Source organism: Talpa occidentalis, unplaced genomic scaffold (genome assembly GCF_014898055.3).
Source record: "Talpa occidentalis isolate TD23 unplaced genomic scaffold, MPIMG_talOcc4v2.1 talOcc4.12, whole genome shotgun sequence".
NCBI classification, from domain to species: Eukaryota; Metazoa; Chordata; class Mammalia; order Eulipotyphla; family Talpidae; genus Talpa; species Talpa occidentalis.
This window is the reverse complement of record NW_023601212.1, coordinates 16,449,555-16,476,292: the sequence shown is the minus strand read 5'-3', so window position 1 is coordinate 16,476,292 and position 26,738 is coordinate 16,449,555. Positions and strand designations below refer to the sequence as shown.

At 48.4% G+C, this 26,738-nt stretch overlaps 1 protein-coding gene across 1 annotated transcript in view; it reads left to right on the top strand.

Moving 5' to 3' along the window:
- BUD13 (BUD13 homolog) overlaps positions 1 to 26,738 on the top strand; it is a 564,524-nt gene that overhangs the window by 452,360 nt on the left and 85,426 nt on the right. The window contains exons 12-13 of the transcript XR_008551042.1: positions 23,672 to 23,750; positions 24,884 to 24,995. The gene's annotated coding sequence lies outside the window, so the exon portion shown is untranslated. The remainder of the gene's footprint in view (positions 1 to 23,671; positions 23,751 to 24,883; positions 24,996 to 26,738) is intronic.

Sequence of the window (26,738 nt, the reverse complement as noted above, 5' to 3'; positions counted from 1 at the left end):
TGTGTGTGCTTGTGTGGAATACTACTCAGCTGTTTAAAAGGATGGCATTCTGCCATTTGCAACAACATAGTTGGACCCAGAGGGTTTTATGCTTCATGGCAATAACCAGACAGAAAGACAAGCACCTTGTGATTCCATTCTTATGTGTATGTAGAGAAAACAAACAGATCAATTAAATAAAACAAAACCTGGACCAAAAAAAAGGTGTCCCTCACTGAATGGAGTGAGTGAATGTTGAACACCCTGCAGTGAAATCTGGAGTGAGTGAGGCAGTATTTCCTTCTATCCAGGCTTCACTGTCCTTGACATTGGTCTCCATTTCTTGCTCCCCAGACTGCAGCCTCGCCCCCTGCATGGTGGCCTCATTAGGACTTTTGAATTTAGAATATTCCCTTGTTGCCTTGGCCTCCACCTTCCTGTGATGCCAGGCAGAGTGTGGATCCCTTCCCTCTCCTTTCTGTGGAGCTGAGCTTGTTCTGGACAACTGTCTAATATCACAACAATAACACTTGTATAGCAGATGGAATAAAATGCCAGATAATGGATTAAAATGTTTGGATCCTGGCTCCACCCACTTATTAGTGGTGCAACCTTTGGGAATTTAATAGTCTTTCTGTGCCTTACTGTCCTCATGTGAATAATCAGGATACTGATAAATCCTGTATCATAGAATTATTGTGAGGACTGAGTGAGATAATGCATGTAAAACATTTAGAAAAGTGCTTGGCACAAAATAAGTGCTGAATAAATGTTACTGTTAGTATTATTTTTGCACTTTCCAGTTCACAAAGCAGTTTTGCAAATTTCAGTGACTAACCCTCCTACAACCCTAGGAGAAATCCATTATGAGTAAAATGGGCACTCAACACATTCAGATTCAAATATTATTGTTGATAAGTTCAAGGCTTCATGCCAGATTTTCACAGGCAAAACTAGATGGAGAAACTAGCCCCAGAAAGGTTGCAAGAGTACTGGCAAGAGAACTGGCATTGTATTGAATGCCAGTGAGTGCTAGAATGGGACCCAACCCAGGTCCTGAGTCATAAGTCTCACTGCAGTTAGCCTGCTTAATATTTGCTGCCCAAGGGGGTCAGGTGCCAGAGTCATCCAAGAGCATGACCTTTATGTCCTAGGCAGAGAGTCTTAAACACCTACATCCATGCACATGTGTGCACACATATGCACACCCATGCACACCACATCTCCAGCTACCCTCATCCAGTATTTGCAGTGGTACTTACGTGTCTGACCAGTGTCCAGCTCATATCTTATATTCTGCCCATCTGCAGAATGTTTCTCTTCTGGTCTCTATACCATTCCTTCCAAGTAGGTATCTGTCCTTATACCCAGCATCCTTAAAGCCCAGGCTCTGAGACTTCCTGACTTTTCTTCTCCTATGGAAGAGGACTAAGTTCTCCCACAGGCCTCGCTAAGTGGTGGCTAAATGATTTGCTGCAGCTTTCTAGGAGAAACTAAGGGGGCAATAGTGAGTCCTGCTACTAGACAACATGTTAACAATTAGCACAGGTGAGGGTTTCAGCAGAGCCTGGTTCTGGGTGGGTGAACTAAAAGAGATGACCTTAGCAGAGAAGCTTTTCAAAGAATCTACCTCAACCCATACTTGGCCCCCACTACCACTCACCCCTTAATGGGCGTGAGTGGGCACCTCTCCAATTGGGGTGCCCAAAGCAGACATCTCCTAGCTGAAGATTCAGATCTTGCAACAGCCTCTAACCTCTGCTCTACCCAGACTCCTGCCAACTCCCTGGCCCATCCCAGGGCTGGCTCACAGTCTCCTGCAAAGGCTTCTGGGGAGGGTGCCGTGCTAGCAGCAAACAGCTGCCGTGGCTAATCCATTTTCTCCATGCATGTGCAGTATACATAATTAAGAGTTCTGCTGAGGGGGGAAATAAAGCACACCATTAGATTTGTTTAGCATATTACACCGGGTCTAGTGCCTGTCTGGGCTCCCTTGCCACACAAGACATTAAGGTGAGATTCTAGAAACAGCCCCATGGTTGCTTGATGGGATCTGCTCTGTGTTAATTCCAAGTAAATATTTGCTATTCAGGTTTTTATATGCTTCTCCACCGGAGGGGATTTTGAAAGGTGGGCTCCCACACCAAACACTTTTCATTTAATTATCAGACCTCTTAAACACAGAACACCTAAGGCTTTCTCCATTCACCCTCTATTTTGCCTTGTGTTTCAATTCTTTTTTTCCCTCCTGGTCTTGCCCTCTTCTTGTTGCCAGTTTCTCCTCCCTCTTGCCCTTATCTGTGTCCTTGGTGACTAAAGCTGGGAGGTAAGCCAGGCGGGAAGGTGGGATGGCGTGAACAAGGAGTGGGCACCAAGAATCCTGGATTAAGAGGGAGGCAGGATATTAATGTCCTCCTTTGTACCCTCTGCGAGGTGAGATCAGGTCCTGAAGACCCACCAGAGGCACTGAAGAGGGGAAGGACTGGAAGCCTCCAAAGAGAGGTAGAAAAGCTTGGAACCTTGGAGGCGAGAGCAAGTAGATGAAGGTTAGTGTTCAAGGTGAGGCGAGGTCCTGAGGGTTTTTCTAGATGTCAGCTGGTATGGAAAACTTACTGTCAGGGTTTAGTGTATGAACCCATAATGACTGGGAGAGAGGTAGCCCCCCTCACAGCATCCTGCGATGGCCTGTTCACAGCCCACCTGAAGACCAGGTTTGGTCTCTTTCCAGAGGGTGCTGGAAAGCAGGAAGGGGACATCAGCAAAGCTTAGCTTGACGCCACCTTGAAAGCTAGGGTGAGCCTCACACTTGGACTCAGAGGTCTGGTAGGTTAACTCCAAGGATCAACCCTCTCTCCATCCCTGACAATGATGCTCCTCCCCTAATGACGAGCACAGCTTCTTATGGCACAGAGCCCATTGTAGGGGAGCGCTTAGGGTAAGGACAGTTCCCCTTCTCATGGAGACAGTCTTCCTTTAATCCCTGAGTTGTCTGATCTCATGTCCCACTTTGGGGTATCCAGAGAGCTGGTCCAAGCCTCTGCCATGTCATCCCTTCATTTGTTTGAGTTCACCTGTCAAGGTACTTCTGGGTTAAGTTTCTTTTCCCGGTTTCAAGAGTCTCCATTTTTTCCTTTTCAGTATTTATCACAATCTCACCCATGTGGTCACTTGTGTGAGTTGTGAGTTAGTGTCCCCAGATGGGCTGTCATGGGGCAGGAACTAGGTTCCATTCACTGCTGCCACCCAGGAGGACCCGGTGGCCTGTCGGCAGATGGGAGACACTCAATAAGTATTTGTGGAAAGAATCAACAAGGTAGTTTAGATTCCTTACTTGTCTTCTGCCTCCGAGCACCCTCCTGTTTCTCTGTTGACCTCTTTGAGTGTACCCTGTTGATCTGACCAGAGAAGACCAGAGTATGACTGCCACTTCCAGGCTTTGTACCAGCTTGGCCAACTCTTTTTATAAAGGGCCAGGTAGAAAGTAGGTTTAACTAGCCACATAGCCTCAGATGTATGCATGCAGGAACCCTGTCCTTATAGCACAGAACCAGCCACAGGCAATACTTAAATGACTATGACTGCATTTCCAGGAAACTTTATTTACAAAAACGGGGAGTGTGTCAGCTATGACCTAAAAGGCATAGTTTGCTGACCTCTGCTCTAGACACTAAATTCTAAATTGTAGAAATTCAAACTGGACTTGGATTAGCTTTTTAAAATAACCCTTTGGAAACAGCCCAAATGCCCAAAAATAGATGACTGGATCAAGAAGATGTGGTACATATATACCATGGAATATTACTCAGCATTCAAAAAAGAAAAACACATGCAATTTGCAGCAACATGGAGGACGCTGGAAGGGATCATGCTCAGTGAAATAAGCCAAAAAGAAAAAGAAAAATACCGGATGGTCTCACTCATAGCAGGGATCTAGAAAACTTCAATAAGGGACCAGGAAAATGAATAACTATAAGAAAGTGAAAATCAAAATCAACAAAAACTATGAACCAGAGACACTTTTTGGGGGGTGGGGGGTGGGAGGGGAGGGATTGGGGTCAGAATGGGGGGATTGCAATTGTATGGGGAATATAAAAATAAAATTTATTAATTAAAAAAAAATAAAATAAAATAACCCTTTAGAGATTTATGAGAGCCAAGTGCCCAAGCAGGGAGGAATGAGCAGGCCTTTGGGCACTTCATGACAACTGCAGCCTCCTAGGGAACAAGAAGGAGGTGGTCACTGCATGGCGGTGTTCCCTGAGGTCAGGCTGAGCTTGATACTGGATGACAGATGGGGAGACCACTTCCTGCTCCCAGGCCCTGTCACTGTGGGACTGGATTCTTAGTGAGCAGCCTGGAGATGCCCGTCATCCTGAGCAACGGCAGCTTTAGTTATGAGGGACTGACGGGGGTTACTTCAAGCCACTATACCTAACCAAAGCAACTGATCTTGGGTGAAATTGTGGGGTTTGAGCACAGAGGAGGCCAGGTGTGAATGTGAGTTAGGCTGTGCCCACTCGTGCATGAGGTGTGTGTGTGGAACATTCCTGGAAATGTGGAGCCACTGAGAGGGTGTGCTTGGGTGCACTTCTGAGTGTGTTAACCATTTCCGGTCATAATAGTCTGTTTTCTTGTCCATTTCTCTTCCCAGACAGTTTGCTTCTTTTGGGTAAGAGCTGCTGTTCTTTTTCACCTCCGTATTTCCAGTATTTCTACAGTCTGATATGGACTCTATAGTTTTAATGAAATTAAGTTGATCATGGGCATTTGATACAGCCCTGGGGTGTTAGAGTCGCATATGCCCATGCACTCATTGTGTGTGCAAGGAGACTTGAACTCATTGCAGGGCAGACAGGTGTGCACAAGATGAATAAGACTTTGGGGGAGTACACTTGATAGAGGAAGATCTAAATGGATAAAATTGGAGGCTTTTATAGGCATGTATGACATGACATATAGACAATAAAGTAGGACATTTACATGAAACAGATACAAATAGGGATTAAGAGTTTGTGCATGGACTGTAAGCATGTGGAATGAAGAATAGTGTGTGTGTGTACTTGAGGTGTGTATAGATATTCCTGAAGTGTACATGAAAAGGCTACTTGCAGATAGGCTGGTGGAAGTTATTGTTTATATATGTATGCACCAAACATGGGGTTTTGTTGTGCATAGGGAGTGCACAGGTAGATTCGGGCTGCTTGCAGTGTGTGTGTGCAGGAATGTATGTGGCAGGCCCAGGATGCATGCATGCACATGTAATCTGTTAGAAATGCATGCACACTGGAAGTAAGCAGGCTTCAGCATTGGCAGTGAAGGAAACGGTGGGGGTGTGCATGTAGAAATGGGCAGAGGTAAGGGTATCTTTCAGGTCGTGATTGTTAATACCACACTGAAGTTGCACCTACATGAGGATGTACGTGATGTGCTGCCTGCAGGGAGTGCATGCCCACGTGGAGTGGGGGGTGGTGTGCAGGCTGGGGGGTGCACATAGAAATCAGTTCCCTTGAGAGTGTGTGTATATGAGGAGTGTGTGTGCAGACTTGAGAATGTACCTCATGGAGATACAGAGAGAAGTACATCGTGGGGCGCACTGCAGCTGTGGGTTTTTACTGAATGTTAATGCTCAGGAACACCCATTTGGAATGTGCATTCTTTTAGGATGTTACATTGGGGTCTGTGCAAGCAGCTGCAGACTGCAGAGTATATGCATACAGGTGTGGGAAGTGTGGCTGGGTGGAGGGGAGCACAGCCTTCTGAGTGTGGGTGCTGTCTGGCAGTCTGCCTGCCCACGTGGGTGAGCATGGATAGACAACTGAAGTTGTGTCCACACACTGGCTTCGAGCAGTCCGTTTCCTTCTTTGGGCTGCAACTCTCTCAGGGCTGCTGTGGTCTTTGAACCTCAGCTTGAACTTGGAAAGGGGCAACAGATTCTCCAAGGTTAAGACTTCTCTGGAACTAACAGCCCAGGAAAATCATTAAAAATAAATAATAAAAATGTTCCCAGGGACCCTAGAGAGGAAAGGAAAGGCAGGTTGGGGAGAGACTTTGAGAGTTTAAAAAATAATAATAACAAAAAAAAAAAAAAAAAAAAAAAAAAGAAAAGAAAAAGGAGGCGAGGGAGAAAGAGCAAGCCGATGAGCAATTTAGTTGAGCCCGAGGCAGGAGAGCGGTAGTGGCAATGGCAGCAGCTAACAGGCTGACAAGTTGTGTATGTTTTACAAGCCCATTAACTCGCTTGCTCAATAAAAAATGCATGGTTGCCACCACCCAGACAAGCCACTGGTAGAGGGAGCTTGCCCGAGCTGCCTCGCCCAGTCTGCAGCCACAGGTACAGCGGCTGCTGGGGTGAGAAGTGAACCACAGGGAGTGAGAAGCTGGGCAGGACCCGAGGAAGTCGGGCATCAGCACGGCAAGGAATCCAGTTCCCCCTCTTGTGGATGTTTCGTGCCGTATTAGCTTCTCAAGGTTCATGGTCTTGGATTAGGAACATGCTCTGCTCTTAGAGGGATGAGGGCGAAGGGACTATGGAAGAAGGAGTTGGTGGGGTGGGCAACGTAGAGGACAGAGAGAGAATGGGGCCTGCTGTTTTCTGCGGAGACTCGGCTGTCCAGAGCTCGAGTGGTAGACGGCTCAGTCTGGCAATATAAATTCCTTCGTAAACGAGTGACCTACGTCCAGGCTAAGCGGAGCTTGGCGTGCGTGCTGCCAGTGCTCCTGCAGAACGTTAACACAGGTTTGCAAGCAGGGCTTGAATGAACACCTACTACTATGTGCCCCCGGCTGTGCTGGGAATACCAGGGAGGCGTGGGCCTTGGTCTCTGCTTTGGCCAAGTGCCCTCTGGAAGGGGGAGAAGAGCAGGGTGTGTGCCTCAGCTGGGGCTCAGCATTGTCCTCTGCCAGATGGTAATAACCATAGCCCCCACCTCATAGTCTTGTTAGCAGTTTCAGTAGGATACTCGATGTGAAGCATTTAGCGGAGGGCCTGACTGAGTAAATACGAGCTGCTGTTGGCATGAACTGTTAGAGGCTCATCCTTATAATGGCTGAGTAGCAGTCCACCGTGGACATGCGCACATCTTCCTCAGCCACATGGCGTGTTTCTGTAACTGAGCTGTTGTAAGTCGTGCTGTGGTGAACATGGCAGTGCCTACATACATCCCTTTAAATTACAGGTTTTGCATTCTTCAGGAGTCCCTTTTATTATTAAGTATGTTTGTTTGTATTGTGAAAAAGAATGTTCTAGTGCAACATTCTCTGGCCCCACAGCTTCCGGCTGCTCTCTAGGGCCCTCAGGACTGGGGAAATGGGACATCTCTGGGAGGCACCCGGGCCCGCTCGCTGCCCCTCCCGGCCCAGCAAGTCCGCATTAAACATCTCAGGCCGGTTTGGGTTATTTTCTGAAGTCAGAGGCCAAACTCCAGGCCCTGACTTGCTGCCGCCTGAAGGAATTTGCTGGGAGGCTCTGGCCTAAGCTGCCAGGCGTCTTCCACTGCTGCTTCCTGAAGAAGCACGTGTGTGTGAGAGAAGCCCTTGGAACCGCCCCAGAGCCAGTGCAGGGCCCCTGCTTGGCTTGGATGAACACGACGAAGCCTTCAAGACTCGGGTGGACTGGGAAGCAGGACTAGGCCTCGTCTCACCCCATGGCTGGGGCCCACACCTTGGCCCTGCACCCACCAGCCTGCCATCTCCTTCCTGCACTTCTCTCCCCTCCCCCTCCAGTCTTTAGGCCCCTGCCAGTCTCTTGTGGTCCAGGTCCACCCCTCTTGGGGCTGCCAGGGGCATGGAAGACCCAGGGGTGGGAACAGGGGAAGAGAGAGAGAATAGAGAGACTGAGAGAAGAATGCAGCTGGTCCGAGGGTGCTGGGCGGACCAGGCATGGACAGGACAAATCCCAGGTTGCTCTCCTTCTTGCTCCTGGCTGCTAGGATCCTCCAGGCCAGGCCATCGGCAGCATAGAGGAGAGGCCTGAGATGAAAAGTTAGGGGAAGGACTGCAGCAGCTGCAAAAGCTGTGCTTTCTGGAAAGTCAGCATCCGGGGGGCTCTGCAATGAGCCGTCAGACCATGGAGAGGGCACCCTTCCTGGCCTGCTCGAGCTTGCTGACCTGCCGCCCCATGAGGGTGCCCCTCCCCCCAAGCCCAGCATGCAGGGAGAGGGCCGGGGCTCCGAAGGCTGAGAGGGTCACTTGGTCCCCTTGAGCCTCGCAGCACATTTGTGTGAGGGGCAGGGCCCCCAGGTCTGGACACTCTCTGCTTGAATGTGCCTTGTTTATTATGCCTGGTTAAAGATCATTAAAGCCTTTGTTGGGGGAACTGACTGACAAGGAGAGTGGATTAATATTAGAACACCGTGTCACAGCTGGTGAAAAGGCGGGATTGATTTTATAGGGAGTTTAGTCAGAGCTGCGTGTAAAACCCCTGGGGTTGCTCTGGAGTGTATCCATCTCCTCCATTAGGAAGTCCCCGTGGGAATATTCAGCTGCAGTGTTTATTACAACCAAAGCTGCATATCATAGATATAGTATTAGCTGCTTTTATTCAGCTCCCCTGCTCTCAGTCGCCCCAGCTCCTGGTGGCTCAGCCCATGTGCGCTGGTGACTGCCTGGCTAAAGCCAACAGCCCCAGGCTGGACCGGGAAGTTGTCACGTCTGTGTGCATGTGATTGTGCCCGTGAGTGTGCATGCACAAAACTAGGGTAGAGGTGGGTCAGCTCTGGAGCCTCCCCTTCTGGGGGCCGTGGGGACAACCTTCCATTATCTCTGCCCTCTACTGTCCAGCTCGGCTCTTAGGCTTCCCCTCACATCAGGCGGGGGGCTGAGGATTGAACCAAGAAAGTAAAGTCTGTCCTTTGATAAAACATGAATTAGAACTTAGAAAATATGCACCCCCAAGAGACTCTGTCTAAGAAGTCACTGAGCACTCCTTGGGACAACAGAGCAGAGTGATGGTTTAGGCTGAGCCACTGGGAGCTGTGTGACCTTGGGCAGGTCAGTTAACCTCTCTGGGTTTCATTTCTTCACTGGTTTATATGGAGTAATGAAGATGATACCCACCTTACGAAGTGCTGAAAGAATTAAATAGATATTGCTGAGTAAAATACCTTAGTCAGCGCTCAATGCTAGTCGATGCTGTTGTATCATGAGCTGAACATTCTGGTATGTTCTATTGGGATCCAGTTGACAAACATTTAATTTAAAATAGCTTTTCTACAACACCTCTATTGAAGAAAAGTTGGCCTACCATGTTTCTGTACCAGGCTAGGAAAGCAGAAACACTGTAGGGGGAATGACTATTGTTAGTTTCTCCAATCAGAGAGCTTGTGGAGTGTTGGGAGGGCACCCACACCCAAGTGGGGGGCCAGTGTTTCTGTGCACTGGGCTGAGGATAGGGCACTTGGTCTGTTGGATGTGTGACATGGACAGGGTCTGGCACTGTCAGCCCAGCTCAGATTGGTCTGGAGGCCAGCCCAGCCAATGTCGGTCACTCAGAATGGATGCTGAGTTTGTCACAGATAAGGTGTCACACCAGGGCAGAGATAAAAGCAGAAATTTGGTTAGGTGAGCAGCGGAGAGGAAGCTGTCTAGGTCTTATGCAAGCCAAGAATCTGAGAGCCAGAATAATTTGTGACTCACTTTCCCTGAGCCCTGGAACCTCTTTCTGTGAATGTCTTTCCCTTGCTCAGCAGGTGCTGTGTTATTTTCATGGAGTGTGGTGTTTAAGACTGAGGCCTTTGAAGCCACATTCCCTGGGTTCAAATCCCTGATCTGCCACTCAAGTCTCTGTGACCCAGGAGAGGCTGTCTCTATGCCTTGGGTTCTTCTTCTTTCAAATGGGTATAATAATAGCACTTACTGCATAGGTGAGTGTAAAAGTTAAATGAGTTAATATCTAGATTAAATGAATTAAAACATTAGGCCAGTGACTGGCAATAAGAACCTTCAGTGTCATCTACCATCATAGCAGTTTTCTCTCCGTCACCTCTGAAACACCAAGTTCCCTTACAAGTTAGGGCCTTTACTCACAAGTTCTGTGTCCACCAGACCCGGCCTGAAGGCTGGGCACATGTATTGCCAGCAGGTGTCATTATCCTGTGGATCAAGTAGGATAGAGCTGTTACCCTTGGTGTAGGTGGGTGACTTGAAAACTGCGAGAGAACTAAAGAGTCAGAGATGGAAGAAGGAGCAAGGTCAGAAGCCAGGCTGGGTATTATCAGGATAAACAGAGCTGAGGGTTGGGGTAGAGTTGGTGGCAGGGATTTCCATGTCTGATGAGAGCCCAGTGGTAGAATCAGAACCAGGGAGCAAACCTGGGCAGAGGTTGGCAGAGGACAGGGAGACGACAGAGATCAACTCTTGGAAGTGCCCTGGTCAGCCCCGTCAGGAGTGTTGGAATACCCAGCTGGTGTGGGGGTGTGTGTGTGGGGGGGCAGGCTGGGGAGTGCATGCAGGTGGTCTGCATGTGGAGCTTCCCACTGGAAGACACCCCAAACTTGGCACATCTTGGAGGAAAGGGAACAGCAAAGCAAGAAAGCTAATCAGTTGTAGACACTGACAGTGAGGACTCAGAAATCCAGACTGCCAGGATTTTAGAAAAATAAATAAACCAGCACTTGTGAACTTACCCTAACAGCAAACATTACAAAATATTTTTGTAAAATATTTAAATAGTACTAAAAATTCAAAGAAGAAATCAAAACATCCAAAATCTCACCTCCAGGAGATAATCACTAAGAACATTTTGGCCAACACCTGTCGGCAAATGGAGGTGCTCATAATCTCCACCAGTATCCTTCCCCAGCTTCCCAAGTGGATGCACAAATCTACGAAAAACAACAACACAGAAGCCTGGTTGCTTAGCAAGTGCATCTTCAAAGTGAGTCCCTAATTTTTGCCCCCACCCCCCACCCCCACCTTTGTTACTACCACATTGCAACCTTTAAGCCCCTTGTCTATGAAGCCAGCAATGCTACAGGCATTTAGTTGCACACACAGATTAGTGCACATGACTTTACACCAATGAGGTCAGACTTGGCATGCCATTGTGCTTTCTGATTTTTTTTTTTCATTCCACAAAATGTCAAAGATATCTTTCCCAGTCAATAAATATAGAGCTGTGTTATCATTTTTAATGACTGCATACTATTTTGCTGCTCTGTATCTCATCCCTGTCTTAGCCATTTCACAATCGATTGATATTTAAGTTGTCACCAAGATTCTGCTATTATGTGTAATGCTTCAACAAACACCCTTGTGCTCAGTCCTTTTCATACTTAGGTGATTATTCTCCTAGGGTCAGTTCCTAGAAATAAGTGAATTCTCAAACACATCTTTATTTTTTGATATGTAAAATTGCCTTCTGGAAAGATAAATTCTCACCTTTCCAGCCATGTGAAAGATTACCCTTGTCTTCATCCAGGTAACCAACTGGGTTTTGTCAGCTTTAAAAAAAAAAAATCTTGGTCATCCGATATGTAAAAATAACATCTCATTCCTTTCTTTGATTATTACTGAGACAGAATGTTTTCCATATGTTTATTGGCCATTCTTATTTCTTCATTTACATTTTGCCAGGCTATTAATAGTGGTAACAAAAGCACAAGCCTAAGAAAATGCCATGTTGTAGAAAAATATCAATATCAGAAAATGGTTTACGCTGCATCCTGAAGTGATTAAAGTACAAACTGTAGAAGATTATTATAGTATAACATATATATTCTTAGATATATGGATAGGCAAAGACCAAAATAAAATATTCCAACAGTTAATAGAGATTATGTCTGGGTTGCACTTGGCACACAGATATATTTTTTAAATGCTCACTCTTAGTTTTCAAGTTTTTGGCAATTAGAGTGATTACTTTTATAGTTTGAAAAAAAAAATCCCAGTATTAATAGGGCCGAGGAAAAATCCTGTCTATAATATATACTACCCTGATACTCCTTATGTGTAAATAGCTAAGTGAGGGCCTCCCCTGGTGGCGCAGCGGTTGAGCACTGGGCTGTGAAGCTGCCCACAGCCTCTGCAGCGCTGGTTCGATCCCCGGCTGCTCCCCGGCCACTGGAGAGGGTCCCACATGGCGCACAGACCTCTCCTGCCGCCCGCTGCTCCCCTCAGCAGTGTACTTCGGTCCTTCTGCCTGCTCTCTTCCCCTCTCTGGCTCTAGTGAATTCTCTCACCTTCCTGCGTTTCTGACTGTACCCAGAGCTTGTATAAATAAATCAATAAATCTTTTTTTTTTAAAAAGCTAAATGAGCTAAAAGAAATCTGAACTCTCACCCTCATTTAAGAAATGAGAAAACTGCAACCCAGACAAGTTACATGACCCTGTGAAGGTCTGCCACCTGGGGTGACAGGAGAGGAGTAAGGTGATATTCTGTGAGGTGCCAGCAGAGTAAGGGACACCCCAGCCCTCACTGCCACTCCCCTTTTCTGTGGCCCTTGCCTGAGTGGAGACCAGAGCTGTGTTTAAACTACAGCAGGATGAATTCGAGTTAGACTATAGAGTTGAGCCTGGAATTGGTGGTGGAGTGGATGGTGGAAGTCTACCGTCTGGAGACCTGAAAGACCAGGAAAGCCAAGGGCAAGCCTGGGAGTAAATCTTGCCTAAAGGAAGCAGAAGGGTAGGGTGTTCCCACCTCCAGGGATCTGGTGCTGAATAGTGGGGAGAGCCCAGCATATAACAAGTAGCCCCTCCAGTCAGGTTGCCCAGCTTTCCTCACAAAGTCCTGGCCTGAGACCACAGAACAGCCCTGGAGGTGACCCCGAGTCACCTCCGGCCCAGAAGCCCCAGGTCAACATGCTCCCTGAAGACTCCAGAGCCTTGCTCTCTCCCCTCCCCTCCCTGGGAGACCTCAGAATAGGGGTTTTGTTTTGCAATTTGTCACAGGTTTTTTTCCTCCCTTTTCTTTTAGAAGCCTGTCTGGGATTCTGCTCGGCGTGGAGGTTGGAAAGAGCAGGCGACTGCCTCTGGAAATCTTGTTTCCCCTGCCACATGACATCAGTGGGTTATATTGCAACTTTCCACATGGCTGCCCAGACACAGACAGTTGTGTTTATGAAAATCCTCTTGATACCGGCTTGGAGCCTCTCTGGCACTCAAGGCTCCTTCTCAGGCTGCGGTGTGTCTGCTTAGAGAAGCAGCTGACAAAGGGCAGTTTGGAAGGCCAGCTTCCCTGCCAGGTGGTGTGGGGGTGCGTCCCCCCACCATCCTGTGTAGGAGCAGTTGTGTTTGCACCATGCTCAGCTCCACAAGGCTTCCTGCACATCCTCAGGGCTTTCCTGACATCACATCAGGGCCAGCCGGAGTTGGGCAGGGAGGGAAACAGCACCTCTTTTGGTCTGAGGCTCAGAACCCCTGGTATGCCAGTTCTGGGGTTCAGCTATAGTGTGGCTTCAGCCATGTCACCAATCTGGGTCTCAGCTCTTTCCTTCAGTTCCCTAAAACTAGAAAAATGATCTCTGTTCCTCCCTACCGATGGTGGGTATGGGGCATTCATGACAGAGAATAAAGGGAGACATTTGGGAGAGACATGGGGGATTCATGACAGAGAATAAAGGGGGACATTTGAGAGAGACATGGGAGATTCATGACAGAGAATAAAGGGGGACATTTGGCAGAGAAGCTCAGCAGACTTAGGAAAACCATATCAACTCTCCCAGCTTTAGTTTTCCCTTAACAGGGTCAAAGAAGCTAATTGTTAAAGCTCATCTGATTCTGAGAAAATAGTCATGGCGTTGTGCCTGTTTCAAATCTTTAGCCACTGAAATTAAAAAATCCTTTGCTTAGTACTCAGGGACCAATGTGAGCTAGGAAATCTTATTTCTGAGTTAAATCTTGGGCATTTTAGTTTAGATAAATTCAGTCAATTTTGGTGCTATACTTAGAAGAGCAACATTTTGGGCTTCAGGCCCATAAATTCTCCCTAAATTACTATGATGTTTTGGGTGGCGGCGGGGGGCTGGGTCTAGGCCCTCTTCCTAACCTCAGAGCTCCTGGTAGTCAGAGGCTTGGGATCCAGCCTCTGCATTCCTCATGCCTGGCTGGACCATGGAATGTTCTCTGTGTGGTGGTGGTTGTGGCTGCCCAACCAGAATGGAAGGCCTGCAGACAATTACACAGCCGTGGGCTCTTTGCAGCCTCCAGACCCCTGTGCTCAGTGAGCTGCATTCATCCCCAAGCCTTGGACACATAGAGAGGATGGCCTAGTGGAAACTGAACACTCAGCAGATTTCCTGAGCCCCTCCACACCTGCCCACACCCCCCTAGGGAATACTAATAAACAATGAGAATGGCAGCTAACATTTATTAGGCTCCTACTGTGTGCCAGCTTCTGTTCTGAGAGCTTTATATAGATAATTCTTGCCATGGTCCTAAGACATAGGTACTCCCATTTTTCTGTATTTTTAGTTGGGAAACTGAGGCACAGGGAGGCTGGGTAACTGTACAAGGTCACACAGCACATGGTAAAGTGTAGATTCAAATTTAAACATTCTGACTTCTGAGCTCAGACCCTTAGCTACTGAACAAAACTGTCTTTTGATCCAAATGCCAAGACAAAAGAGAGGCAGGAGGAACCAGTTTATCAAAGGAGGGTTGGAGAGATTTCACAGAGGAGGGGATGTTATGAGAGCGATGAATAAGAATTCCTAGAGGAGGAAAATACTCTGCACTCTGTAAACAGACATGTCCAGGGCCCTCGGCCAGTGGCCAGTGGCCGGTGTAGCCCAGTCAACTGAGAGATGGAACCAAACCCACTTCTCTATTTTTCTTCAGTGACCCCATCCTCAGAGAAAAAGGTGAGGTCACAGAAGGGCATCCAAGCACCCTCTCACAGAAGGACTCAATCCTTAGACTTTTTACTCTATCACCAAGGGGTTCCCCTAAAACATACTACCTACCTTGTGGACACTGAGTTCTCGAAGTGCCTGTTGGGCAAGGCTGAGAAAGGGAGTGTCCAGAAAACAGTAGCCACTAGGAGGCCTAGGCAGGATGCTGGGGGCACTGAGCATGAAGCAAGTCCAGGCGGGGCTGGGGGCTGAGAGAGCCCCCACACTGCAGCCCTCCCAGCTTCTTCCTCCGCTGGCTGCCGGAGGTCTGCTCTGGATGGGGTGATAGTCTCCTCAGTGATGATTTAGAAGGGGCTGTTGAGCAGCCATCCCTTCCTAATGGGCCTGGCTCATAATTCTCAACAACCATTCTTCTCTCCCCCATACCCACCCCTTCCTGTGGCCGTTTCTCTGAGGCATTTAGGGCAGATTTAAGATCAAAATCAAATCAGATTCACCAAACAAGGTGTCAGACCAAGTGGGAGGGACTGGGGGCTCGGAGTTATAGCCAAGAAGGCTTGGCAGTTCCTTGGAGACTATTAAGTGAGTATATTTTATGGCCAGACACAATGCTGAGAGTACTGTCCATAAACCAATTACAGGAGCCTTCCACACATGTCTGGGGGATGCTGGAGATGGTGTGCGAGGTAAGCAAGCACCATTTGTTCTGTTGGGCATTCTTGAGGGCCCATGTGCTGGTGGCACACCAGCTGGCTCCGCCCCTAGAAGCCAGGCAGCCCAGGAAAGGGGTACTTCCAGAAAGGGCCTGCGATTGCACGCTGCATCCCGAAGCAACTGTTCCCAAGCTTCATGGGGCCTCTTTGACCAAAGGAAAAATGGAAGCAGCCAGGAAGAGTGCTTGTGGGCAGCCCGTGGTTCCTGGGCACTGGGGATGGTTTCTGACCTCCAAGTTCGGTGCTTCTTCAGGCACCTCTGCTCCTAACCATCTGTAGAGTGACTCTCAGCAATCTCATAAGCTTCAGGCCTGAGTTAGGCCCCTGGTGTGTCCAGGCTCCACTGGAACTTGCATGTTTCCTGAGGTGTGGCTTCATATGGGGCCCTCTAGATACCTCACACACGAGTCCTGTCCCCCCCTCCCTACTAGAAGGTCAGTCTGTCTGAAGTTAGCGGCTGCATTCATTGATCTTTGAATCGTTTAATACAGTAACCCATGAATATAAGCCAAACCAGTGAGCGCCTCTAACCTGCCTCCTTGCAGAGGAGGAGCTGACATCCACAAGCCCACAGTCACAGTGAGAGTGACAGCCCCAGGCTAGCACCCAGGTCTTTGTCCCCTGTGCCTTGTGCTCTGCCCACTACAACTTGTTGCCTCCCCTCAGATTCCCCAGACAGGTCCTTGGGGCTGAGTAAATGACCTGGAGTGGATTCTCTGCTCTCTTCTCACTGGGAAAACCCAATTGTGGCTTCATCCTATTTCTTGGGGCACCCACTCTAGAGTGGGTGGCATTTAAAAGGGGAGGAATTTCTTTTTGTGAAGTCCTGGGAAGATCAAGTCATCCCCTCGCCCCTTTGCACTCACAGCCATCCACCAGCACCCCTCTCTCCCCACCCAGCTGTCCTGGAGAGTCAGCTCTGAGCTCTTGCTGGACATCTCGGAGGACTGGGAAAAGCTCAGGGGATGCAAAGCCCAGGGGACCGAGCTGCTTCCCTGTCAAGTCCAGCTGCCCTGAGAGCTGACGGCTTGACAAGTGGGATTAGCATAAAAACCTCCGAGGTGGCAGCTGCCGGCTCTTTGCCAGGGCCGTGGGCGTCCCTGCTTGGTGCCAGTCACTGTAACTGGGGGCGGGCATCTGCCAGCCAGAGGTGCAGGGCTGTCTCTCATGCCAGGCTGCCAGACTTCCAGGCTCTGGGCATCTCCTGCTGACTGGGCTCCTGCGGAGGCTCTCTAAGCAATCCTGCAGCCCACACAGGCACCTCTAAGTCCCCTCCCCAAGGGGCACACAGCCTGCTGGTCGTTGGCCCCCACTTGTCCTCCTCTCTAGGAGGGCCTCAAATGGCCCAGTTGCCTCCATTATTCAGAAAGGAAAGTTCTGCTCTTCTAGTGTGACGCAGCCTCATTTCTCCTAGATCCCTGACTCCCATGTTCTGATTCCTTTTCTCTCTGACTGGCATGCCCCAAGCTTCCTCCTATGCAGGGGGAGAGAGGAGACCCATGGAGCACTGCTGGGGATGGAGGCCTCAGTCTTGTTCGAGCAGGGGGACGCATTTTCTTGGGCTTTGCCTTCCCATAGGGGGTCATCCCTTCCTAAAGGATTGTGGTCACAATTCTCAGCAACCACCCTCCTCACCCCCAATAGATGATAAAGTCTTTGCAACGTGGGTGGAGATGTGTGAGGCAACCATCGCCCTTGTTAACAACCATCTGCAGTCCTCTAAGGTTGAACACTGGAGGCCTGAGGACCAGGGTGGTGTAATGGGGGGCATTAGGCATTCCTCCCCCTGGGAACATTCTCCCTCAAGTGCCATGACCAAAGTCTCAGTGCCGCACTCCAACTTTTCTAACCGGGACACACAGATAAGACCTGAAAACCTTCTATGGTTTCCACAGCACAAACTATAAACAGAGCAAAACTGGCGGCAGACGTAAGGGCCATGGTCACAGTCAACAGGCAGCTGTGAGCCTGCTCTGCCTTGGGTGCTGCTGGTCGTGGGGACTTTCTACCTGGAGCCTGGAAACTCATTCCCCTCCTCATCCCTTAGACCGAGACCCACTAGTCCCCGCCATGGCCTTTGTGACTTTTTTCATTTGTCTGGAACCCCCCATCCCTGGGACTCATGGAGCCTCCCCCAACTCACAGCCCAGAGGGGACCCAGCTCTTCTCTCACTGCTGTGATGTCATGTTCTTGTTTCTCGCAGCCCCTCCCAAATTATAAAACTGTGTATTTGTGCAAATTCTTTTTAGGTTTCAAAATATCAATGAATATGTCCTTGTCTTTCTTAAGTCCGTTTTCTAAAAAGCCAAAGGACTATAGGCACAGAATTCAAAAAGCAAAAACTGCCAAGAGGTTTTTCAAGAAAGACATCAGACCCTGATCATATCTCTTTCCACCCTCCAGAGACAACCACTTTCAACTCTTAGTTGCTTCTCCTGTGTTTAGATACCATCATCTAAATGACATTCTCATGCATCTACTCTTCCCCAATGTTTTATGACAAAAAAATCCAAATATATTAAAAAGTCAAATTTACAATGAATACTAATATACCCAAACACCTAGATTCTACAATTAACATTTCATTATATTCCATCAGGTAACTTTCATATCTCCCATCCTCTGCTCTGTTCATCTTTTAGTGCATGTCTGAGTAGTTGTCAGTATGAGTATACTTCATCTCTAAATACTTTCCTGTCATTTGAGTTCTGCATTTGCTTGTGGCTCTATTCTCCCACCTTCTTTTGAGATAAATTGTACACGCAGTGAAATGTGCAGATATTAAGTGTACCAACCCATGAGTTCAGCCCATGCATACAACTATGTAACCAAGCTGCCAGCAGAAATCAGCAGTTTACCATAACCCCAGGGGCAGTAATTCCCTTTGGCAACTTCTCAGTAAATACCAACTGCTACCTACACAAGACAGGTACCTGGTGCTCTTCTCTGTTTTCTTACCTCCATGTTTTGATAGAACAATTTCTGACCTTGTCTACTGACTTTCTATTAAGAGTCTTAGCTCATAGCTTTGCCTTCCCATAATGTACTTATATCACACTTTAAAAAATTAAATCAATATTTTCTTTTTATACAACAATAAGTAAAAAAATGCCTGTGCCTCAGATGACACTTTATGATGATTATGTTTCTTTTCGTGTACAGCTTTATTCTTTTCCTCATTTTTGGGTCTGCTTTCTTTTCTATGCGTTTCTCATAATTTTTTCCTTGATGATTCACCAGAACTGGAAAACCTTATCATTACTATTTGTTACATGAGCAAATAGTATCAAATAGTCTATGACTTACTTTTTTTCAAGGATACAGCCCTCTAATTCACTGAGGGTGGTTCCCCTGCAGCTCCCTTTCCAGAAGCATTTAGGAGTCTCTCATCTCTGGTGTCTGAAATGCCGTGGCTACGCTCCTTGGCTCTTCAATGACTCTTCAACATCTCTCAGTTAGGGGAAATTTTCTTCTACTGTTTCTTTGATAATTATCTCCTCCATTTTCTTTGATTCTTTCTGAAATTCTTGGTGGTCAATTGCAGGACCTCTGGTCTGATTCTTTAATGTTCTCATTTTCTTTTCCATTATCTGCCTTTTTCATAATCTCTTTCTGTTTCACTTTTGAGGAAATTTCCTCCATTTTATCTTCCAGATCTTTTATTGAATTTTTACCATCATTTTAAATAGCCAAGAGCTCTTCCTTGTGCTTTGGCTTTATACTGGCAGACTCTATCTATCTATCTATCTGATCTGTGTATGTATGAATGAATCTAGCAGTCTTCATTATAATCTTCTCATGATTTTGTTTTAGTTGAATATCTTTTATCTCTCTGAGGATATTGATAATATATAATATATTATAAATATATTTGAACTTTCTACTCCCAATCTTTGTTTCTTCTGTGTCTCTCATCTTTTTAAAGTTCCTATTTGCTTGTCTGGTTTTAATGGTGAAAGCTTTTCTAGAATCCTCAGTTGTCCATATTTAAGAGTGTGAGTTGTTTACAACACTGATTGGCAGCTCTATTGGCATGGACGTATCCTGTTGGCTCAAGATTTTACCACAGGGCGAGTGGACAGGCTTCTGACTTTTTTTTGGAGGACAACTCAGAATTCAGTATTGCCTCTAACCCCTTAGGACTTTCAGCTTTTCAAATCTAGGGTGGGGGTAAGTGATGGGAGTTGAGTGATACTCTAGTTGTTACCATGATCAAAGCTCAGCTAGGGAAGGAGGTTGAGGCTCTCCTTTTTCAGTATGCAAAATTTCACGTAATCTTCCTTTTCAGCACAATACTTTGCCCTCAACTATCAATGCATGGCCCATGGCGTCCCTGAGTCCAGAACTCTCGGGTTCAGTTTCTTAAGGGAATGGCTTCACCTTCACCTTCCTCCTCCCTCCCTAGTTTGGCAGAAGGGCCTATTCCTGATTGCATATTCTGGGTGAGGGAACTTGCAGGTCTGAGCAAGGCCCCTGTTCCCCCCATGTCTCATTCTACCTTCTGCCATGCTGATGTCCCTGATTCCTCAGCCCTTACCTGCCTCCCCAGGGGACCATGTCTCCTATCTCTAGGATACCTGTGCAGACAGGGCCATTGGAGTCTCCTCCATTCTGCTAAGTCAATTGTCACTCTTCCATCTGCTTTCCACCTTCCAAAAATTTGATGGTGTTTCTCCTGCATGGTTGTCATCTCTTCCACTTTCTTTTTCATGTTGGCCTTCCAGTGATTTGAATCTCCCTTTAGTGTGATTTCAGGAGCAAGCAGTGATAAATGATGGTGCTTCGTCCACCTTGAGCCTCAGGTCTGTTTGTTTAGCCTTTGTCTCTCCCCCACTAGAGGGTAAGAGCCCCGCTGACAGGAATTCTGTCTGCTTTGTTCAACGCTGTTTTCCCAGCACCTAGCAGATGCCTAACTCATACTAGGTTCTCAGAAAATATGTACTGACTAAATTAAACATTTAGAGGATGGAGGGGTTTATATGGTCTCAGACTTAGCGGTGTCAACTGCACTGGATGTTGGGGTCCTCCGTCTCCACTAAAATAAGGACTGGATGAGGGGTTCTCAGTTGTTGGCTGGAAGTGGCATGCCTGTAATTGTAGAGAAAGTAAATCAGAGGTGGATGATCTCCTGGGCTCCACTGATTCAAGCATTGTAGCGTGATAAATATGAACTAGACACACCTAGACAGCTTGTGGGCCTGGGGCCCTGACAGCTACAAGGAAGGGCCTGGCTCCACCCTCTGCCAGTCCCACTGTCCCCGGTGACCCTCCCTTCCCAGAGCAGGGGTTTCTGTCTCACAGCTGGAGGAAAAAGAAGGCAAGGCCAACCAGGACTGGAAACCTCTTTCTACCCTAGAAAGGAGAGGGTGGGGCGAGGAGAGGCAGGCCAGGGAGGCCTACAGAGCTGAGTACTGATTGATAACCTGAAAATACAGCCATCGGTATTCCCCCACCACTGTCTCAATGTGGTTTTTAAAATAAGTCAGCCTCTTTCTAGTTCTCCCTTTCCACTGTCATTTATTTCAGTTTTTATCTCCACAACAAAAATTCCTTCCAACTTTTTTTCCCCTCTCTCCCTCTAATGCTCTTCACTTTCAAATGCTAATAATCTCCAGCTGTAAAAGGCTTAGAAGTGGCTCTAGATTGTTTGATCTTTGGCCTGTGATCTGCTTTCATCTCTCTGCTTTCAAATGTTACTTTAGATTTACTTTAACCTATTAACATGCTTGGTATTCATAGACACGCACTCTCCAGCCCAGCTTCCCTGCACCCCAAACCCACCTCCCCCCCCCCATTATAACTAGAGGAGGAAAGTGAACTCCATGCGCAGACATTACGCAGACATTAACTTTTGCAGCCTTGGGGAAGGGGGCCTTAAAGGCAGGGACCCGTGCTGGGGAGAGCAAAGGAGCAGAAAAGGGTGGGAGGTGATGAGGAAGAAGGAGGAGAGAGAGGAGACAGGAGAGAGAAAGGAAGACAGCAACCGAGCCAAAGAAAGGGGGCACGGACAGAGAGGGGAGGACAATCCCCAGCACAGAGCACGCTGCCTCCCGGCTGGTTAGACACCAGCTAAATCTGCTCTCCCCAGAGCCGGGAATGGGGAACGGAGAGACTGAATTAGTGCTTAAGATTTCTTGCTGGAATGTCTGGCGTGTTCGTTTCCACAGGAAACACAAGGCATGAATATGGATGAAACTCCTCACGGAGACCACAAGGGTACGGCTCAATTATTTGCCATATAAAGTAGCACATGAGGATTCTTTGCGCTTGATCATTTCCTCTGTGTACGCCTGTCTGTGTGTGTGTGCACGCGTGTGTTTTGGGGGGCGTGTGCTCATGGCTCCGGGAAGGGTCCCCAAGCCTGTCAGCAGGTGCCTTTGAAAGGCACTGTGTCATTCCCACCCTCGGCGCAGCAGAGGGCTGGGGGTGCTTTGGGAAGAGAGAGCCCCACTGTCCCACCTTCCCCTCCCCAGCCCACCCCTCCACACACACACATCCCCACCTTGACTGTCGTGACTTCACAGCCTCCAAACTGGCCAAAGGACGGAGAACCAGAGGACTGCAGAAATTTCCTGCTGGAAATCAGAGCAGGAGCCACCCACACCCGCCTGATGGCCCTTTTTTCCAAGCAGCTCCCTTATCTGGGGAGAGATCAGATACCCCTGTCTCCCCAGGGAAAGTCTGCTTGCTGGGGCTCATTTGGAAGGCAGAGGGAGAGTGTGTAAGGGGCTGGGTTCTGAGGGACTCAGGGTGGCCAGAACCCATCTGGCCTTCTCACCCAGGAAAAGCCGCCGCAGCCCAGGGGCAGAGGAATGTGTTATAAACTTCTCTTGTGGCAGGAATTTAGTCCCTCTGACCTCAGGTTCCTCATCTCTGAGATGGGCTAACAGTCCTCCTGATTTCAAAGGGTAGCAGTGATGTAACTAATTCCATAAGGATGACGACCATTAAGATTCACTGCACTCCCCTATGTCGCAGGCACTGTTTTAAGTATGTTATTAATATAAACTCACTTAATCCTCCATGAATCCTCACTTTAGATTCATCTAACCCTATGCGGAGGATGCTATCATTAACCTCACTTTACAGTTAAAAAACTGAGACAAGAGGACTTGAGCAGTTTGTACAAGGTCACACAGCTAGGGCTAGTGGGTTCATTTTAGGCTAATCAGGCTACTGGGTCACGCGAGCTCATCTCTTACCTCACTTCATTTCACAGCATCCCTCTGGCCTGGCATCAGTGCCCCACTGCACGGTGCTGGCCCAGGTTCTCTGCCATCCAAGCCCACACTCCTTATCATCTTGCTATGCTGCAAAATTGCTTTTCAATGGCAAAGGCTTAAAAATGGCAGTTATTATGATCCACCAATGTTGGGGATTTGTGCCCCAGGGAAAACTCCTGTTTGGCAAGTTGGAGGCTTCATTCATTAAGGAGAAGTGGGTTTCCTCGGCTATCCTCCTGCCAGAATCTTCTTTAGAACAAACCAGAACCTTGCTCAGTAGCCGATCAGTTGTTCTGGTTCTGAACCAAGAGGAAAGAGAGAGTGGAAGTTATGTAGTAGAATCAAAACAACAGGGGTGGAGACTTGGGGGAGGCAGGCAATGGCCTTGCCTTAGATCAGAGGATTGCTTCCGTGGTTGCCACACCCCAACTTCCCATGGTGGAGATGGTGAAAGAGGCCAGGGGTCTGCAGGGGCTGTGCAGTGCAGCAATAAGCTGAGCCCACCTATAGGCACATGGGGAGGTTCATCAATTTCCCCTGGTCCACCGAAGCAGAAGGGAAATGAACCCAGTCTGAACACCGCCCCATGCCAAGCAAGGCGTAAAGTCTTTCCACACCTATCAGCATATTCAGACTCCCACCAACCCTGTGAGTTAGGCATCCATCTGCATCATCATTTTGCAGATGCTGAGAGTTTAAGTGACTTTAACATGGTCACACAGAACCTTCTCATTACACCCCACTGCCTCCTTTTGCACTCAGTGGATGTAGATTGATGGCAATAAGCCATCACTGCAGAGCAGCTTCCTGGCTTCTCTTGTAGCTTAGGGACCAGTGACCCCTGAGTCCTACTCACCGTCTTACCAAGCAATTCCCTGGGGCCAGGCCTGGTTCTGCTTGTGGCCTGCTACCACCTAAACTTAAAGTATGTCTCCTTTTAACTGACTTTGGGCTCTCTCTCCTCCCAGCTTGCCTGGTCCAGGAGTGAGCCCTGTGTGTTACTTGCCTATGATGAGACAGACACCTTCCGCTCACCGACTGTCTTGGGTAAGTAGCTTTGTGTATCTGAGCCAAAGTTTTCTCCTCTGCCTCACTGCTGAAAGAATGGGCTGGTCCTGATGAACCATGACTCCGGGGTCATGTACCTTTTGCATCTCCCACTGGGCTCTTCCTGAGAAGGACGTGGGCATCACGCAGAATCCCTGCCTTTGGGGGGTTGGGACAGGCTCCTGATTAAAAGAAAGATGTTCTTCTGGCTCCAGCAGCTCTCAGAGGCGTTGCCGCCTGCACCATGGTATAAGCAGTCCTGTTTTCAGATGTCAGTACCCTGGGGCGCAGCAGAGGTCATCTTCTCTGTGCACTGTCCCATCTGAAGCCTGGTAGATGGCTCTTTGGGCTAGGAATGGCTCTCCGGGCTAGGAAAATCCTTGTAGGTTGCTGTGGGAGAGGGGGAGAAGTCGGGGGCTTGTTTTTGCTACTGTTTCTTCCCTTTGGTGCCAGCCTCACCAGGAACCAGGGGGAGCTGGGAGGGGCAGTGGGCACTGAGGAGGCATCCCCCCCTTTTTCACACCCATCCACCAGTCCTTAGTTACTGGAAAGAGCAAATGCAAATGGACCCAAAGCACAATACCCAGAATACACTGCCACGCTTCCTGGGGGCTCACTCTAAGTTTAAGCCGGGCTCCTCCTGGGGGCTGACATTTCCCTGGTTCAAACAACATCTGCGCCTCGCCGAGCTTGGTGAAAGGTGGAGGAGCCAGTCCCTGCCACTGTAGACTCAAGTAAAACAGAAAACCCAGCTTTGCCAGGCCCCTCTGGGGTTCTGGGCCACCCTCGCACGCACACGCCCCCACACTTACACTTTAGGACTCCCCACAACCACACATGGGCCCACACACGTGCAACCCCACATACATGCATGCTCTTTCCTCAACCCTCACACCCTCTCTCACACACTCTCACAGGCACACACTCACTCGCACACACACACTCACATTCACACACACGCTCATGCACACACACATCCTCCCACGATCACACAGGCTTCTGTGAGCCAGAGAAGCCGTCCGCCCTCACCCATCCCTCCTTCATCCCTACTCAGAGAGGGTGAGCCAGGAGGGGCTGCTGAGGAATGAAATAAATAAATTCATTCTTAAGAGAGGGACCATCTTCCCCTCCAGGCTGCAGGCCAAATCTCCAAATGAAATCAGGCCGGAGAGAAATGAACAGCCGAGACGCACAAAACAATGTGAAGAAGAAACTCTGAAGAAACGAATAATAATATAAAAAAAGGTGAGGGTTATTTTTCAGCTCACTGGCTTTCTGAAAAGTAATATAAAGTTGGTCAGCGTCTTCTTGGAATCGACCTTTCTGAGCCGAGACCCAGGCCACACGCACATCTCTTTCCTCTCTTTCTATTACCCGAAATTTGTATGGTTTCATCTCCTCTGATTTTCTTTTATTTGTGCGCCTGTGCAAACCCTCGTGTCAGGGGCTGGCTCCTAACCTGGCAGCCTGGCCATGCTGGGAAGCGCTTCTCCTGGGCTCCCCGCTGGGCTGAGAATTGAGTCTCCCCTGCAGCTCTCCCCGATCTGGGCCTGGCCACCCCAGCTCTGTCCCCCTCCCTGCCAGAAAGGGGCTGCAGACCTCATCCTTCCCCTGCCCTCCCACCAGCCAGGCCTCACAGTCTTCTTAATTCCTTGCTCACTATTCCCTCCACCATGCTGGAAAGAAGAGGCTGGATGGGCTGGCGGGCCAGCGCCCTGGAGCCCGGCGCCAACGCAGGGAGTAGGATGGAGATTTAGTAAATGCACCGAGGAGCAGATGAATCAACAGATGGTTCTGCCTTTTTCAGGGTGTGGAGCGAAAAAAGTTCCCATTCTAAAATGTCCAGGAAGAACATTTAGGAAGAGATCAAGAATATTCATAACAATAATGATATTCTCTCTATTTCCAGTCTGTTTTCCACCAGCAGTGATTCTGGGAGCCTTTTCTCTTCCGCCACCTCCTGTCCCTGGACACTCAGTCACATACATGCACATACACAGCCATACACACACACATGCTTGAGCTCCTCAGACACACACACACACACAAACACACAACTGCATATGTGCATACACTCAGAGGGACCCACACAGGTAGACACACACACACACACACAGACGTGCACACAGGTACACATGCACTTTCTTCTGCACAACCACCTCTTCGAGCAACACCTTTTGCTGTGACCTGTGTCTGTCCTCAGGATCTAGGTGGTGGGGGGCACTGGGTGGGCTGCGTCCCTGTTGACTTTGGCAATGAACACATCAAACACATTGTGGCAGCACTTTGTGGCTTCTTTGCTGCAAAGATGAATGAAATGTGTCTGGCTTACTTCAAACTGGTAAGTAGGAGAGTCTGGCACCCTCACCAGGCCCACTCGGCAGAGATAAGAGCTTTCTGGATGGTTGTGTTTTGTGTGGGGAAATGACATGGGGATGGTGGTGAAGGCGTTGAATGTTATATTCAGGTAGAGACTAGATCTGGTCTGGAGGCAGGTAATGCTGATGCCCGTCGCCTGGTGCCTTGGTCCTCACTCCTATTCGGTGGTCAGAGCACAGGATGAGCATTATGTGGGCTCGTGATGGGACGTGACATGAGCTATAGGCTGCTGAGTGCCAGCAATACTAATAAATAACATTAGTACATCCTTAGCTGTTTGCAAAAGTGCTTCCTCCTTCATTATGTCATTTCTATCATCAGAATCACTATGTAATATAAATGGGACATTTCTATGAGTGGGCCTGTCTTATCAGTAGGTCGGGAATGTAGGGCTCAGGTACAGTGAGCAACTCACAAGTAAGGGCATTGGTCAGGCTAGAATAATCTCTGTAACAAACAGTCCCCACGTCTCAGTGGGTTGTTAGTGCAACAGAAGTTCTGGAGCACACCTCTCTTCAATGACAGCCAGCAGGGCAGCTCTGCTTGATGTAGTGTTTCTGGGACCCCAGAGACTTCTGTCCTGTGGCTGGGCTACCCACAAGGTATTGG